The 16,133-nt window shown below is 39.7% G+C and overlaps 1 pseudogene; it reads left to right on the plus strand.

The window, feature by feature from the left end:
* The window catches only part of LOC143850174 (WRKY transcription factor SUSIBA2-like), a 44,592-nt pseudogene extending 32,908 nt beyond the window's left edge, over positions 1–11,684 (plus strand).
* The last annotated feature ends 4,449 nt before the right edge of the window (positions 11,685–16,133 follow it).

Below are 16,133 nucleotides of genomic sequence, written 5' to 3' on the forward strand. Positions count from 1 at the left end.
TTGAAAGTTGGTGAGTCTTATAGTGTCAATGTCAAAAAAAAAAGAAAAAAAAAAAGAAAAAAAGAAAGAGAAAAGAATGTGTGTCGTGTTTGTTAAGTCTTTAGTATTCAGAGTCAGTATTTTATTTTCTGTCAAATCAAATGTAAAGCTCATAGAGGCGTGTCTGTGAGTCATCTATGTACTTCAAAGTTTTCAATTCAATTAAGCATTTGGTTTCGTATCTTCAAATTTTTATGATTCACTCTTGGATCTAATGTTTAAACAACTAAAGATACCCTTTTCGGATGAAAATGCATACGAAATTCCCTTCGAGATCTGAAAGAAGGTCAAACAAGAGGAAGAGCGTTTAGCATAGCCACTTGAAGAAGAAATCGAAGCCATTGATAGTGGTATCGAAATCTGAAACTCGGGAAAGATGGATTGGCAAAACTTTATCTCCCGAGGAGCGCAAAGAATTGATAAACCTGTTTAGAGGGGTTTGACGTAGTCTTGCTTGATCCTATAAGGATAAACCAGGGGAATGCCCTGTCGTTGAGCAAAGCAAGACTTCATCGACTTTAGACATCCAGTTGAAGAGTAAAATTTTAAAGAGATGAGCATCAGACATCCTGTGGAGCTGATGAGATATTGAGAGAAGACTTTCAGGCAAGAAAGTTGTATCATAAATTTAAGCCCTAAAAAAAAAAGAGATTTGGGCTGTGTATTTTCATTATGATTTCGTGATGGAATATTCCATGAATGAGGACATTCTCAATGTTCAAAAGAAAGAGATCGTTTAAAAGAAATGAATGAAAAAAGAAGAAGAAAGCGACAAGGAGTTGTGGAACCTTGACCATAAATTTAAGATCTTCGAGATGGGAGTGGAGCACAGTGGTTGTAGCTTTGCCTGACATGCCGTCAGACTCCTATAAAAAATTTTAAGTATTTGAACCTTAAGTAAAAGAGCTTGTACATCGAATACATCAGGAGGCCATCCTTGGACGTTTGAACTTTTATGGCCAAAATCCCAACGTTTGAAAAATCCTTCTGTAAATCCTTTGGGCCAAAAGTAAAATTAAACCATTTCTTTTCAAACACATTATAAACCCGGGGCATTTATGCACCCGAACTACGTCCCCTAACTCTTCAGGGGTACGTAGGCAACCTGATTAATTCAGGTTCGGTCAAACCTTGGGATAAAATCCTTTTTAAAATTTTGAAGCTAAATGCTAAACCATTCTTTAAGAAACCCCAAAGTGAACTACGCGGACCTGATCCTCCATTTTTGGGGTACGTAGGTAGTCTGGCTAGACCAGATTCGGTCCAAATCGTTTGAACTAGAACATCCTACCCTTTTGAACCCAAGCTCTTCTAGAAAGTCCTTCTAGTGCAAGCGAAAGTTGATACAAGCGGTCTTTTAGACTGAAAACTTGGAGGGCAAAAGTTGTGACTTCTTTTGAAGAGAGAAATCAAGGAGACGGAGAAGCAACCTCTACACAGGGCAGGATCCTGGAATCCGAGTACTGTCGACAAGACTTACTTTGATATCCTTTTAAACTAGGGGCATTAAGACTAAGCAATCCGAAGGGGGTAATAACCATGACGGAAGTCCCGCTGAAGGAAATTAGAGCCTTTTGACTTGGTTTTCGAGAGTACTTTAAGAGTGGCTAGCCTTACCATAATAAAATAACACATTTTATCTAATGGTGAATCAAAAGTGAGTCAAGTCCCTTGAGTAATTTGAGTCTTCTTTGATTGAGTCTTTGGAAGTCTTTTTTCTTATTTTTATCCTTTTTTCTCTCAATGTCCAAAGCGTTTGGCACTGGAAGAGCGAGAGTACATCTTTTGAAATGTGAAGAGAATTCAAAGTGGATCCTGGTTAGGAATCAAAGAAGGGCAAAATACATTTTGTTCAAACTTGCCAGATACATTAAGCCTCAAGTAGTGAGCAATGAAAGAGAAATTTGTAGATTCAGCCATTGTGGATATCCTTTTGCTCATATGCCAAAGAAAGAACCCATGCAAGCTTAAACTTTCTTGCCAATCCTGGCTTTGCTCTCCTATGAATCCTGTCATGGAAGTAATCATACTAGGAGCATCTTTTATGACGCAAGTCATAAAAGATATCAAATACAAGATAATTGAGATAAATATTTTCAGCAAATAGAAGCAAGAGAAGCTTGAACACTCTCATGAATCAAATTCATCAATTGAACTCATTCTTTGAAAGAGTCAATGTTTCAAAAAATCTAGTACCAAACGGAGTTTAGAATTCACTTTTGCAATCTTCAAAATCTTAGCAGAATGCTTTTTCTTCTCTTTAAAAGAGTCAATACCTGAAAATTATCAAGTTTTTCGAGTCTGGTCTTCAGCAATGATCATACACTCCCATTTATTCTCGGCAGGAGATAGCTATGCGATCAATGAACTCGATATAAGATCGATAAACCCATCAATCATGTTTGCAAGCCCTTTGGGCCTAAAAAAAAATCTTTTTCTTTGTTAAACCCAAACAAGGGGCTTAAAAAAAATCTTTTGATTGCCAGTTGGTGAGGTGCCAAGTAGTGGCCTGTTTAATTGTTGCGTGGTGAAAAGTAATTTCGCCTTGGTATTGAATGTTTGGGCGAGAAGTAATTTCCTCAAATATTTGAATACCGAGATGATTAGCAGTGAAATGTCAAGTAGTGACTTGCTTAATCATCGCTTCGCAATGTACCGCTACCTAACGAGTTAGGAGTCAGGTATATCTGCGTGGATTTATATGAAACTGTTTGGCAGGACCATATAAATCCTGGGTGATTCGCTACCTTGAAAGAGAGGAGTCAGAGTTACCCGGATAGCTAAACAGATGGATTTTCAGCAATGGTCTGTATAGCTATCGCCGGGCGAAAAATAGTTTCCCCGTTGATTTTAAGATTGGGCGAGAAGTAGTTTCCCCTTTGAATTGGAAGATTGGACGAAAAGTAGTTTCCCCGTTGATTGAAAGATTGGGCGAGAAGTAGTTTTCCCTTTGAATTGGGAGATTGGGCGAAAAGTAGTTTCCCCGTTGAAAAGATTGGGAGAGAAGTAGTTTCCCCTTTGAATTGGAAGATTGGGCGAGAAATAGTTTTTCCGTTGATTTTAAGATTGGGCGAGAAGTAGTTTTCCCTTTGAATTGGAAGATTGGACGAAAAGTAGTTTCCCCCGTTGATTGAAAGATTTGGTGAAAAGTAGTTTTCCCGTTGATTGAAAGATTGGGCGAGAAGTAGTTTCCCCTTTGAATTGGAAGATTGGGCGAAAAGTAGTTCCCCCGTTGATTGAAAGATTGGGTGAAAAGTAGTTTCCCCGTTGATTGAAAGATTGGGCGAAAAGTAGTTTCTCCTTTGATTTAAAGATTGGGCGAAAAGTAGTTTCCCCGTTGATTGAAAGATTGGGCGAGAAGTAGTTTCCCCTTTGAATTGGAAGATTGGGCGAAAAGTAGTTTCCCCGTTGATTGAAAGATTGGGCGAGAAGTAGTTTCCCCTTTGAATTGGAAGATTGGGCGAAAAGTAGTTTCCCCGTTGATTGAAAAATTGGGCGAGAAGTAGTTTTCCCGTTGATTGAAAGATTGGGCGAGAAGTAGTTTTCCCTTTGAATTGGAAGATTGGGCGAAAAGTAGTTTCCCCATTGATTGAAAAATTGGGCGAGAAGTAGTTTCCCCGTTGATTGAAAGATTGGGCGAGAAGTAGTTTCCCCTTTGAATTGGAAGATTGGGCGAAAAGTAGTTTCCCCGTTGATTGAAAGATTGGGCGAAAAGTAGTTTCCTCTTTGATTGGAAGATTGGGCGAAAAGTAGTTTCCTCTTTGATTGGAAGATTGGGCGAAAAGTAGTTTCCCCTTGGATTGGAAGGAGTTCTTAGAGAAAAGTAGTTTCTCAATGATTTGAAGATTTTTTGAAGAGAAAAGTAGTTTCTCAAAGATAGAGTTTTGAAGAGAAAATTAGTTTCTCAATTATTTGAAGATTTTTGGAAGAGAAAAGTAGTTTCTCAATTATTTGAAGTTTTTAGAGAGAAAAGTAGTTTCTCAGGTATAAAGATTTTAGAGAGAAAAGTAGTTTCTCAAAGATGAAGTTTGTGAGAAAAGTAGTTTCTCGTGATTATGATGTTTGTCTGAAAAGTAGTTTCCTTTTGATTTTGATTGTTTGTGTGAAAAGTAGTTTCCTTTTAATTTTGAGCGCTTGTTTGAAAGCAGTTCCCCCATTGTTTTGAATACTTGAGGTGAAAAGTAGTTTCACCAGTATGATATGTTTTGTCGAGTTAAAGAGTTAGAGAGAGTCTATCTCACCCATGCTTGTAGATTTTAAGCTTTGTGGCAAGGTCATTTGTTGATTTACCCTTGTGAATATCATTTTAGAGTCAAAACCCAAAAACTTGTTTTACTTTTTTTTCGGGGCGGCCAAAATGTGTTGTCTGTTCAGCTTTGCCATTCGTGTGACAAGCACACTCTGCCAAAGAGGGGCATCTGCAGACACCCCATTTTGACCGTGCCCTTTACCTCCATGTTTTGTGCTTAACTTTTTCAGATCAGTGTGTTAGGACCTCAAATTACACCCTAGGCTAGCTTAGGGTCCCACCAAGGTCCCTGTAAAATTTTGTCAAGATTCGAGCGCGTTTGCCTGTTAAACGAGACGAGGTAAGTGTCTTGTTGCAGGTTTATAAGGGTAGCGTTTTAGCCAGAAAAGGGGGTGCGCTGGAACCTAAAAAGCCAGTTCAAATTTGCCATAATGGGCTGTCCAGGGAGACATAGAGGTATGCGGATTAGTGTGTAACAGAATTAGTTAGGGGAGGATCTTAGGAAGCTTCCTAGGTGGTTAGGATTTCTTTGATCTTAACCCTTGAATCAAAAGGTGATTTGAAGGGTTAAGATCAAAGGGAGAGAAGATATTTTTTGCAAATTTTTTTCCCCTGTTTTCTACTTGGGCTGCCTCTTATAGAATAATAGTTGTCCTAAATTTGCCAAGGGGGCTGTCCTGGAAGGTTTAGGGGTGCAAATATATCATTTCTCTTTTTCTTCTTGGGCACCCCCCTATGTGTTAAAAGGTATTAAAAATACGCTGAAGGTGGCTGTCTCAGAGGAAAAGGGGGGGTCGAATTTTTGGTGTTTTCATCTTAATAAAACCCCAATCGATTAGGGTTTTGAAGAGGAGAAAAAAAGAAAAATTCTCTCATTTGCAGAGAGAGAGAGAGAGAGGAAGAAGCCGATCACCTCCACCTACAAACTCCGGCAACCTCACCGGAATCCGACTCCCCCACCTACCACCTCCATTGATTCCGGCAATCTTGCCGGAATCCGATCCAAAACCCTCTTCACCACCTAATCTCCAACCATCACCACTAGCTCCGGCCAACCCATTTCCGCCGGCCAACTCCATTAAATCCGGTCTGTCACCCTCAAACCCATCTCCACCTTCATCCTTCTCAGCCACACTCCCAAACCCATCTCCAACCTCTACCACCATCAAACCCAAAACCCATTTTCTGGAAAAACAGAGAGGGGGAAGAGAAGACCCATCTCCACCATCATCACATCACAGCCACCATCTCTTCTCCTCCATTCGACCACCATCAAACCCATTTTGATTTTTTCCCCATTAGCAGCCATCACCATCTTCCACCTCAAAACCCACCACCTTCTTCCATTCCCAACTCCACCAACTCCGGCCAATACTCCATCTCCGATCCCACCACCATCTTCTCCGGTGAGAAAACCCCTTTTCAACCTTCTTCCACCTCCTCTGTAACTCCGGCCGGCCATCTCCATCAAATCCGCGGCCAAAACCCTGTTCACCTCCAACCACCACCATCAACCTCCATTTATTCCGACCACCACCCTAAATCCGATCAAACCCCTACCCATCTCCTCCACCGAGCCACCATTCTCATAAAAAACATTTCATTGTTTATCACCACCATCACAGCCACCATCAAAACCCATCTCCTACGATTCAACCCCATCTCCGACCACCCTGCTCGAGAGAGATTTGAGCAGAGAGATATTGAGAAAGAGGGAAATTGAGACAGTTGCAGAGAGGGTAATTGAGCTAGGGTTTGGATATGGAATAGGGAAGAGAAGAGAGAGAGAGAGAGAGAGAGAGGGTTCAGCTGGGGTTTCCAAATCCATTGAAGAGAAGGAGTCGAGATCCCATCTTGAGCATTCTGTGGTGCCGTTAAACCCCAACTCCAGCCGCTCTTCAGTCTACTTTTGCACCCCAACTCTGGTGGCAATTCATATAAAGGTACCCTCAATTCCGGTAGTTTTCTAACCTTCTAACTATCATTGGTCTGCATTTTCAAGAATGAATCGGTGATTCTGTGGTTTAGTTAATCGAGAATTTGATTTGTTATGACCGGATTTTCTGAATTTCCTTTAATGCTTGAAGCTTGAAATATTTAGGGTACCTTCGGGATGAATGTGCAGTGAAGGCTGATTAATCACTACTTATTTGCATGTCAAAGTATATTAGACATCAGTCGGAAATGATGAGGCAAGCGGCAATAAAGAAGTGATACATTAGTCCCCTTACTATTTCGTGAGCTGACTCTTGCAGTGGTATCCATGAGTGCATTATCCCTTCGTTTGTCATATTCGGTTGGATAGTTTTAATTCTCTTAATTCCCAAGAGTACCCCAACTTAGCATTTTCATCATGAAGTTCAGAAAATTGAAGTAGTCGTCCTTTGCCTCCTTTAACTGATTTCTTTGGGGCTTTGGGAAATGAATCCAGTGTGATTATTTGGATGGAGTTGTATTGTTTTCCTGAAGGTGTCTGAATCGTGCTCTTGATAATGATTTAAATATTATTTGTTAACTCCATGAGATGCAGTTATTGACCTTGCTCCCCTATCATAACAGATTTTTCTTGTTGGGATTTATTATTAGAAGTTGTAATAATTTCGGTAGCAGTTCAGTGGCGATGACGGAATGTTTCTTGAGCCAACCCCTTGCCCTTCTTATCATTTTTCCCATCTTAGGGTCTTCACAGGGTTTGAGGGGTTTCCTTTCTTTCCAGGACTATTCTTCACACGTTCCTCGGGATCCTTTTCGGGTTTCGGGATTCCTTCGATTTTGGGAACACTTCTCTTAGGTTTGGCGACAATGGAATGTTTCTTGAGCCAGCCTCTTCCCTTCCTGCCTTAGAGTTTTCGCAGGTTAAGGGATTCTCTCCTCTTAGAGTGTTTAGCCAGTTAGGACTGTTCCTAAGTGACTGATCGTTTAGTGGATCTTCTTGTAGAGTTTTTTATCAGTCTCCTTTTGTTTAGAAGTTTACCCTTTGGGTTAGAGGTTTTTCATCTCTCGTTTATTTATGGTTTTCCCTCGCAGGTTAGAACTCGTCTCTTTTGGTTACTGGCTAAGCCTCGTCAACTTTTGGTCATCTCTTTGAGATTATTTTTCTCGTATCGGAATTTTAAGTTCCCTCGTTTGTCTTCTTTCCCCCAAGGCTTTAGGGATCCTGTTTCCCTCTTTAATACCCTACCGCGATATGGTGGGTATAGAGGCTCTTCTATCGGATCCCCTTTAACCGAAAGGGTGTTAACACACTTTTAATCGTCAAGAATATAAAAGCACTTCAAAAACATTTAAAACATCAAAAACCTTTAAAAAAATCTAAAGTGTTGAGTTTTATAGCGTAGTTTAGGAGAGTTCGTTTCGAACTACGTTGGCTTGATCCTCTTCCACGAGGTACGTAGTGCAGCTTGGGATCTTCATCCCAAGTCCAGCCAAACTTTGTAAATAAATGCTTTAACCTTTTTTCTTCAAAACCTTGTTTTCAACAAGATCTTCCTCTAGAGTTAGGAGTTTGTCCTAGATAGAGAGTTTTAGAGTTAGGAGTTTGTCTTTGATTTGTTGGGTGCTTGTTTGTGTTTGTGTTAGAGTTAGGGATTTGTTACGCCTCCGTCCGGTCAGTCGGCGATTATTCACATCGCCGACTGATGACTAGGTCTAAGATGCGCTAGTGATCCCATTGTTTTCCTTATGACATGCAGCCTAGTTACACATAGGTTGTAGAAACCACCTGCATTAGTTTAGAGCTAACCTTCATTTAGTTAGGGCATATAGGGTGTCCTAAAATCTACAATCCATTGGAATTTAAATAATCGCACAAGAAGCTTTAAGAACTAGTCCGGTCTTTTAGATCGAGTTTAAGATAGATGTCTAGGTGTCTTAGGCATCATAGTTTAGAATAGGTGCGAAGAACTACGTTGCCTTGATTCTCTTGGAGGCGGGGATACGTAGGGTTCTTTGGATGAATATCAGACCATCCGAGGACTCGGGCTAAATCGTTTAGAGTCTTAGGATTTGTTGTTTTGTTATGTTGTGTGTTTTGCTATGTTTTCTTACTTTCATGCGCAGACCTTATACCTTTAGCTGTAGCATGCATGTGTTTGCCCACCAGAACTTAGACACCTATTAGGCATGTCACACATAACCTAGCTATGCTTAGGCGACACATCTTTTATTTTGTCTTATATGTGTTAAATATTTCATCCCCGAGTCATGTATGATTAGGTAGACGTCTTCTCGGGGGTATTTCGTTCCCATTTCATATGATTTTCGCCCGAAACTCTTCGAGGTTAATAATAAATGGTATAAGAGACCAAGTGCTTGCACTTGGACGAATTGGGGGTGCTCTTCCAACCTTCCCCATTCGTAATCAGGCACGGACCTTTTGTGTCTCTGGTTATCTGTTGCAGACAGAGCATTTATTTTGGTTCCATGGCGTATCCATGTTTGGCGACTCTGAGTTATTTTCAGATATATCTCGGTTTCGAGCCCTGGCTCCGGATCAGGATGTATCTCTTTCTTTTTATATCGCCACTCATGCTATATTGTGAGGGTGACACCTGTTTCGAGAGTTCCTTGGTAGAGCTCTCCTTCACATTGTGGAGATCTAGAGGATGTAGGGACTCATTTCCTCATCATCCTCGGATCGGGTTCCACAACTGTCATTATGTATGATTATGCCAGTTTCTTTGCATGACAATGACTAAATATATTCCACTACTCATGTTTCTGGTGCTTCCTTTTCTAAATCTTTCCAGTTTCCAAAAAAGTAGTCCTTTGAAATCTCGAATTTAGAGAAGTATGTCATCAATTTTGTCAACTGAAAAATCAACTTGTCCAAACTTGCCTGTGGTTCTTCCTGATTTCTAAGCAACTGAATTACTTTTTCTGGCCAAAATGAAGTTTGGAAAGGATATATCCAGTAATAGAGAAGTATTATTCATGTATCTTAGCCTGGTTATACATGTGTCTCCAGAAAATGCTTGGCTACTTATCCAGTACAAATGAATGCATATAACTTTACCTGCAATAAATGGTGAAAATGTGCATAGTCAATTCAGGTGCAAGCTTTTGGTTTGTGCATGTTTCTCTTTTAGGCACATGGCTTGTCTTTGTTTCCCTAAGCTAGTATTATCAGATGAGGCTTATTGGGGTCATAGTGTTGTTTCACCTGTCCTCTTAGAGGTGAACACGGCTACTGAACACCTGATAGGTGCATCTTTCTATTTTATATCTGATAGTAGTTAGAGTAGTTTCTTTTTTTATTTTTCACTTGTTTAGGGACTCTTTAGATACAACCATAATCAGTTATGTTTTGCAAATGAGATTACTCTAAGTTAATTTTATTTGCAAATGTGACATTAAGGTTACTTTGGAAGCCATTAACTAAGATATATATATAAATATTTTTATGACTGCCATTTATATATTAAATTATATTCAAATACGACTATGCGTAGAAGATTATTTGCAAATATATTTTAGGGGTGTCCAAAGAGCCTCTTAGGTTAAAGTTTGTTTCTTGCATATTCTGTTGTAGATGCATCTCATAACAGTGCTTGTTTTAGTGTGGGGACTTCTCATAATCCTGAAATTCATAATAGGATGTCTCAAACGTAACCTGAAGTGACTTATATAAGAAAGCATAATTTGTTTCTCTAATGAAGTCACTGGACCAGAGTTTACAGTTAAAAATTAATTTAATGCCCTATTTCAACCAGCAGCATGGATGTGAAATGATCTTATTCTTGTCATTTATGATATATATCTCACAGCATTTGAAGCCTGTGAAGTTGCAAATCTGCATAATGTAGGTCTTGATCAAGAAGTTCCTTGAAGAGGGCAGTAGAAGGTAAACGAAGACATTTTCATATTTCACACGGACTCATCTTTTCTTGTTCTTAACTGATGGATCTCAGTCAGCACATGCATCTCTAATCTCGAGCTCGTTAACATGGTGCTGTTTTTCTTTTTTCTTTTTCTTCTTATTCTGCACTAGGTACACATTCTTAGCTCCTTTTGGGTAATGACAGGCATCTAAGAAAGCTTCTTGGTTCATATGCTGCCTCCATATGGTTCTTACTATAAAAAAATTCTTTTGCTGTCATTGGACTTCAAATCAGCTCAGTGGATGCATGATTTATTGTTTTTTGCAACATTTTCCTTTCTTCTGCAACTAGCAACTCCAAAGCTTGCTTCATAATCTTCTACCTTTGAGATATGCGGGTATTCTTATCCTAGTCATGTATGCAGGAGTTATTACAAATGCACAAACGCTGGATGCCCCACTAGGAAGCACGTTGAGAGGGCATCACATGATCTGAAGGCCATTATAATCACGTATGAAGGAAAACATAACCACGACATTCCTACCTCGAGGACTAGTAGTCACACCACTCTGGTGGGTCCATGATATTAAACAAAGCCAATGCTTTAAACAGGGTTACATGTACTGACAGCACTACCAAGGCAAATTCCTCAGAACAATCAGAATGTTGTAAAGTATAAATGATCAAATAATTCTTGCGCTCTCAAACCTCTCCTCCTCCTACATGCCCTACCCCTCTCCCCACATAAGAAATTAAAATATCATGAAATTCAGGCTACCTCAAGCTGATATTCATTTTCCGACGTCTGGAAGATGATCATCCGCCGAATGGACTCTCCCCCGTTGTAGCATCGACCGGACGATCCAATCGGTGATCTAAGGTTTTGTACGGGATGAGTCTTCCATATTGAAGGAGAAGAAGATAACAGTTCAAGCAATGGCTAATGGGCGGGGAGGGGAGGTGGATTGGCAGTGCCTACTTTGTCGCTACCATAATTTTGGATGGCGGATTAGATGTAGAAGGTGTCCGATTGTGCGCCTCTTTGGGTTCACTTTTATGGCATCCCATTGCACGCCTGGGCTATTTCAACGGTGGAGGCATTAGGGGGCCTTTTTAGTAAGGTTGTAGAAACCAAGATGGAGGGCAACCACCAGATTTGTATGAGTTATGTCTCGGCCAAGATTATAGCCCCCCGCTGGCTTTTTCCTAATTCCTGCGTTAAGCTCAAAATTTTATGCCAGACCTATACCATTGGGGTTGATCTTTTGAAGGAAAATCCTTCTTCGCTGACGGATCGATCTCCGGCGAGTAAAAGGCCTTTGCCTGATGAGCCGTTGGGCCCCGTATGGGATTCAAATTTTAAATCTAACCAATTAAATCCTCATGTCGGGATGCCTAAGAATGTGTCGTTGGTCTGCTTTGAAAAAGGTGTGATGGGACCTGAAGAGAGAAATGCTGACCATTCTGGTCTGATGGTGAGTCCCGAGAAATATAAGCCTAAATACCCTGCCCTTAGGCGGAAAACTGCTTTGTTGGCTGCACCTTTCACTAATACCAATACGTTGTCTTCACCCTAGAGCCAGGAAGAGTTTTGACTATCGTGCCCCTGGCGGTTCTTACAATGGCTTAAATCCCCTAGCCAGGGGGTCAAGATCACAAGAAAATTTCCTTATGAATATACTGGGGAATATCTTGGTTTTACAACCAGGATCAAGGAAGATAAACAGCAGATTGTTGAAGCTCCTAAAATTTTATTCCAAGTCTGGTTGGATAGGTCCCTTCTGTAGCTAACTCAGTAGCCGTGGATCCTGGGGTTGAAGGAGATTATAGTGATTAAAGCGTTTATGGATGCATTGATTAACTTACCTTCTTCGATAGCTGGGAAGTTGTCTTTTCAGCCTCCTAGTGTTCTCTTCTAGGAGCGGAGGCTTCAAGGTCTTGGGTTTGGTATTAAAAGGTACCCCCAATCTCATATTTTGAAGACTCTCAAGCCTAAAGATAGATCTCTTCTTCCTGGCTACCATTAACAAGGAGGAATGGCATCTCCTGATGATTCACGAGAATCCTCATCTTGCTCTAGAAGACGGCTTCTCAGGATAGAGCCTCAAGCCGGGCCGTTCACTAGGTATAGACTCTGTGGGATTATTCTGTTAAAGGACAACCATTTATTCAGGCACTCTCTCTTTAGGATACTTGGGTTCGGAGAAAGGGTTGGGTGGTGGCAAAAATGGGATAAGAATAAGGCGGTGGGTATCCGGCGGGTGGAAGAAAAGCCTACGACCAGCGAACCTCCGGAAGTCCTGAACATGATTCCAGAGGTTTTTCTCCTTTACTTGCCAGTGTCCCAGATACAGCATAGCATGGAGGAGGTTCTTTCAGTTTTAACGACTTGCCCAGAAGCTCTAACTGAATGACTATTTAGTTGGTGATGACAAGTCTGTTTTGATGAATGCCTTGTCTCCTCCCTGGCTTTGAAAAGATGAGAGCGGGACCTCAAGAAATAAAGGGTAGTGGAGGAAGAATTCGAAAGGAAAGTGAAATAGTTGCTCGACAAGGTGGCAGTGTATGGTAGTGTAGACTTCACTGTAGTAGTTGACCTTGAAGATTTTTGGTTTGTTACGGGCTTAGGAGCATGCTGCTCGCCTCCCTTATTTGATTCTATGTAATGAAAGTAGGGACCCCTGGTCCCCAATGTAATTTTCATAGTATCAATCAAATTGTCAATTTAAAAGAATAATGATCAAAATAACACCATCTCTAACAGCTTAAGCTTTTGGAGTAATTGGTTTTTTCACGTGGTATCAGAGCTATTGCCTCACGGTAGGTCCTGGGTTCAAAACCCAACAACTCCTCGATATTAAAAATTCACGTGTACAGCCAACCAAAAAAAGAGGGGCTACACGAGGGGCGTGTTGAAGTATAAATAATTATATAACACCATCTGTAACAACTTAAGCTTTTGGAGTAACTGGTTGTTTCACACATAGAGAGCGATGTGATTAGCCATGAAATTGGTGTTGGGGTCAGCTTAAGTTATGAAAATAGATCAAAAGATACGCATCAAAGACTAGACAATCACCAGAATTTCCTGTTGTGGTTAGGTGATTCAAGCAACTCCAATTGCAGCATATTATCGAAGTTTCAAAGATGGCACAGATCATTGTGTGTCTAGACAAGACCAGGGAGAGAACTTTAGGTTCAACACTCCACCTTTAAACCATTCGTCTCACTCTTTTCGGCAAAAGAACGGTGGTTTGGTACTGGGTCCTTAAGATTGATACCTACAGGTTGAATAAAAAACCAGTATAACAGCTTGCATTCTATGACTGCAAGGTGATCGGCGTTGTTCTTCGCATTTGTTGAAAACTAGTCATTGGTCTTCTGTGGGCAAGGCGGGAATCTCATGTTGTAATATAATTCAGTTAGGAACACACGCTCCTTTCCTGTGTGTTCTGTGAGAGCTTTGTTGCTTCATCCTGTAACTGTCCTTTGAAATAAGCTCTTTCCATGTTTGAAAGCCATTTCTTGACAATGTAAACAGATGGATTGTGTACAAATTATCTCCTGAAATTAATGAAGGCAAGATGTTTTGATTTCCAAAGACAATTCTCTACATATTTTAGATCATTTAAGTAGAATCTGGTGGGAAAGAATCCCTCTTTGTACCATTAAAAAAGAAAAAAAAAAAGAATCCCTCTTTGCAGATCATCAGCAGTGCTTCACATTCAAACCTTCTCTGCAATAGTCACAAAAATTATTTGATGTTACTCTTATTTGTAAATGTGACATTAAGGCCTCTTCGTAAGCCATAAGTTGTTTAGTTTATAAAACCATCATAATCATTATGTGCAAATTATCTATTATGTATATATGTAAATTTTCTGTTATTTATTGAATACCTGATAAACACAAATTTCTTTACAGATATTATATAAGGGCCCGTTTGGATACCTCATGCATTTGTATTTTGATTTGGATTTGAGTTTTGGATACAAAATACATCAACCATCTTCATGATCATGTTTAGAGAGAGAGAGAGAGGGGAGGGGGGGGGGGAGGAAGGAAGGAAGGGATGTCTCTCTGCCGTCGGAGCAACGTGGAGGAGCAGCGACAGGGAAGGAAGTTGCCACAAACATTGATTTCCAAATCTGTCTCGCAGAACAGATTTGAAAATCGGAATTTTTTACACTGTTGTATCTGATTTAAAAATCTAAGGATCTGATCTAGCTCAAAATATCAACTAAATCCAAGTCTAAATCTTGTAGGTATCCGAACGTGACCTAAGTGTAAACTCTCTACAACAATTAAATTCCTTACAATTGTAAATTTCTTTGCGCTATTAAGTATCTTACACAACAAACAACAATAATATATTGAAGGGATTTATATCTTAATTATTTAGAACCTTATAAATGTAAATTTTTCTTTATCTGTTAAATTCTTATAAATGTAAATTTCTTTATAGTTATTGTATAGATGTAAATTCTCTACAACTATTAAATATCTTATAAATTTATATTTCTGTTAGCTATTAAAAAATCATGTTGAAGGAATTTATATATTATTACATACTATATTATAATGCAGTTTACATATATTCTACACATGGCAGCGAAATCTCATATAAAGAAGAAAACTTAGCTATATAAAAATAAAATGAAGAAAACTAATGGCAAGTTCAACAAGGCTTCTCATTCTCCCCCGACTAAACGGGATGTTGAGAATCTCTCGGAGAGAGTCAGAGTCGGAAAAGGAGAAGATGAGAGGTATTAAGGCAGATGATCAAAAGGAGAAGGGAGAGATATAAAGGCAGATAGTCAATTAATCACCATGTGTTACATAACTAGGATGGTGATAAGTTAGATGTTTGTTATTTGATAGGATCGTTTCATGAAGGTAGGATAAGAGTTATTGTGTTAGTTTTTTGGAGTTGTAGGGCTATTTACAATAACAGTTGTTGATAAGCAAGTCTTAGTTGGTCCAGTCTTAATGGGTTTTATAGGATTGGGTCTCTGGTTGGAAAGTGCTTTAATAACTTATAATCAACCAATTTTCAAAGGATTGAAAAATTTAATTTCAAACCTAAAACTGTTTCTCCCACCAACCGAAGGGCCTAGCCAGTAGTGCCCAGCAAAAGTGCTGTGGCAACATGCTTTTGAAGACGCAATGAGAGATGAGGCCATTTGTGACTCGATGGGGCCACAATGCCGATGCAAGCAGAACATGGCCTGGGGGGGCACCTGGGATTGGCCCTTCCCTCGAAGTGGGTCGAGAGGCTGATCTTCCTTCTAAGAAGATCAATCACGTTACGAACTGATATTGATACGTAACACACCGATGACCGAAAAAGGAGATGAGAGACACAAAGTGAGAGCTGACCTTGGCCTGTATGATGCAATGGTGGATCTATTATTGGAACTCAGTGACTGATCTGCTAGAGAGAGAGAGAGGAAAGAGGGTTTGAGAGAGAGAGAGAGAGAGAGAGAAAGAGAGAGTGGGTATTACCGTCCTTGATGTGAATTAGAACATAGGTTTATTTTTTATTTTTTGTTGCTGCCCCCTTATAAGTAGGCCTACACTAGAATTACAGTAATAACAAAGAAATGAACTTGGGCTTATTTTTTTTATTTTTGTACCAGCCCCAAGTAGGTGTTCATTCGGTTATAACCAAACCAAATAGACCGAAATTGGATAACCGAAATAATTTCGGTTATCAAATTTCAATAACCGAAACCGAACCGAAATTTTCAAAAACCGCACAAAAACCGAACTGATTAAAAATTTGGTTATTCGGTTATAACCATGGTTTTAAATTTCGACCGAAATCCAAAATTTCGGATTTCGGTGGAGACCGACACCAAAATCAATAAAAACCGACATGGTCATTTATTTTGGCCGAAATTTCGATTTTGCCCGAAATTTAAACCAAAAAAACCATTTTATTATTATTTTAATATTTTACCGAAATTTCAACTGAAATTTAATATTGAATAAAATACCATTTTGTTTGTGGTACCGGATTTTGA

The sequence above is a fragment of the Tasmannia lanceolata genome, unplaced genomic scaffold (genome assembly GCF_043159265.1).
Source record: "Tasmannia lanceolata isolate RefF3 unplaced genomic scaffold, GAP_Taslan_0.1 ptg000018l, whole genome shotgun sequence".
Lineage (NCBI taxonomy): Eukaryota > Viridiplantae > Streptophyta > Magnoliopsida > Canellales > Winteraceae > Tasmannia > Tasmannia lanceolata.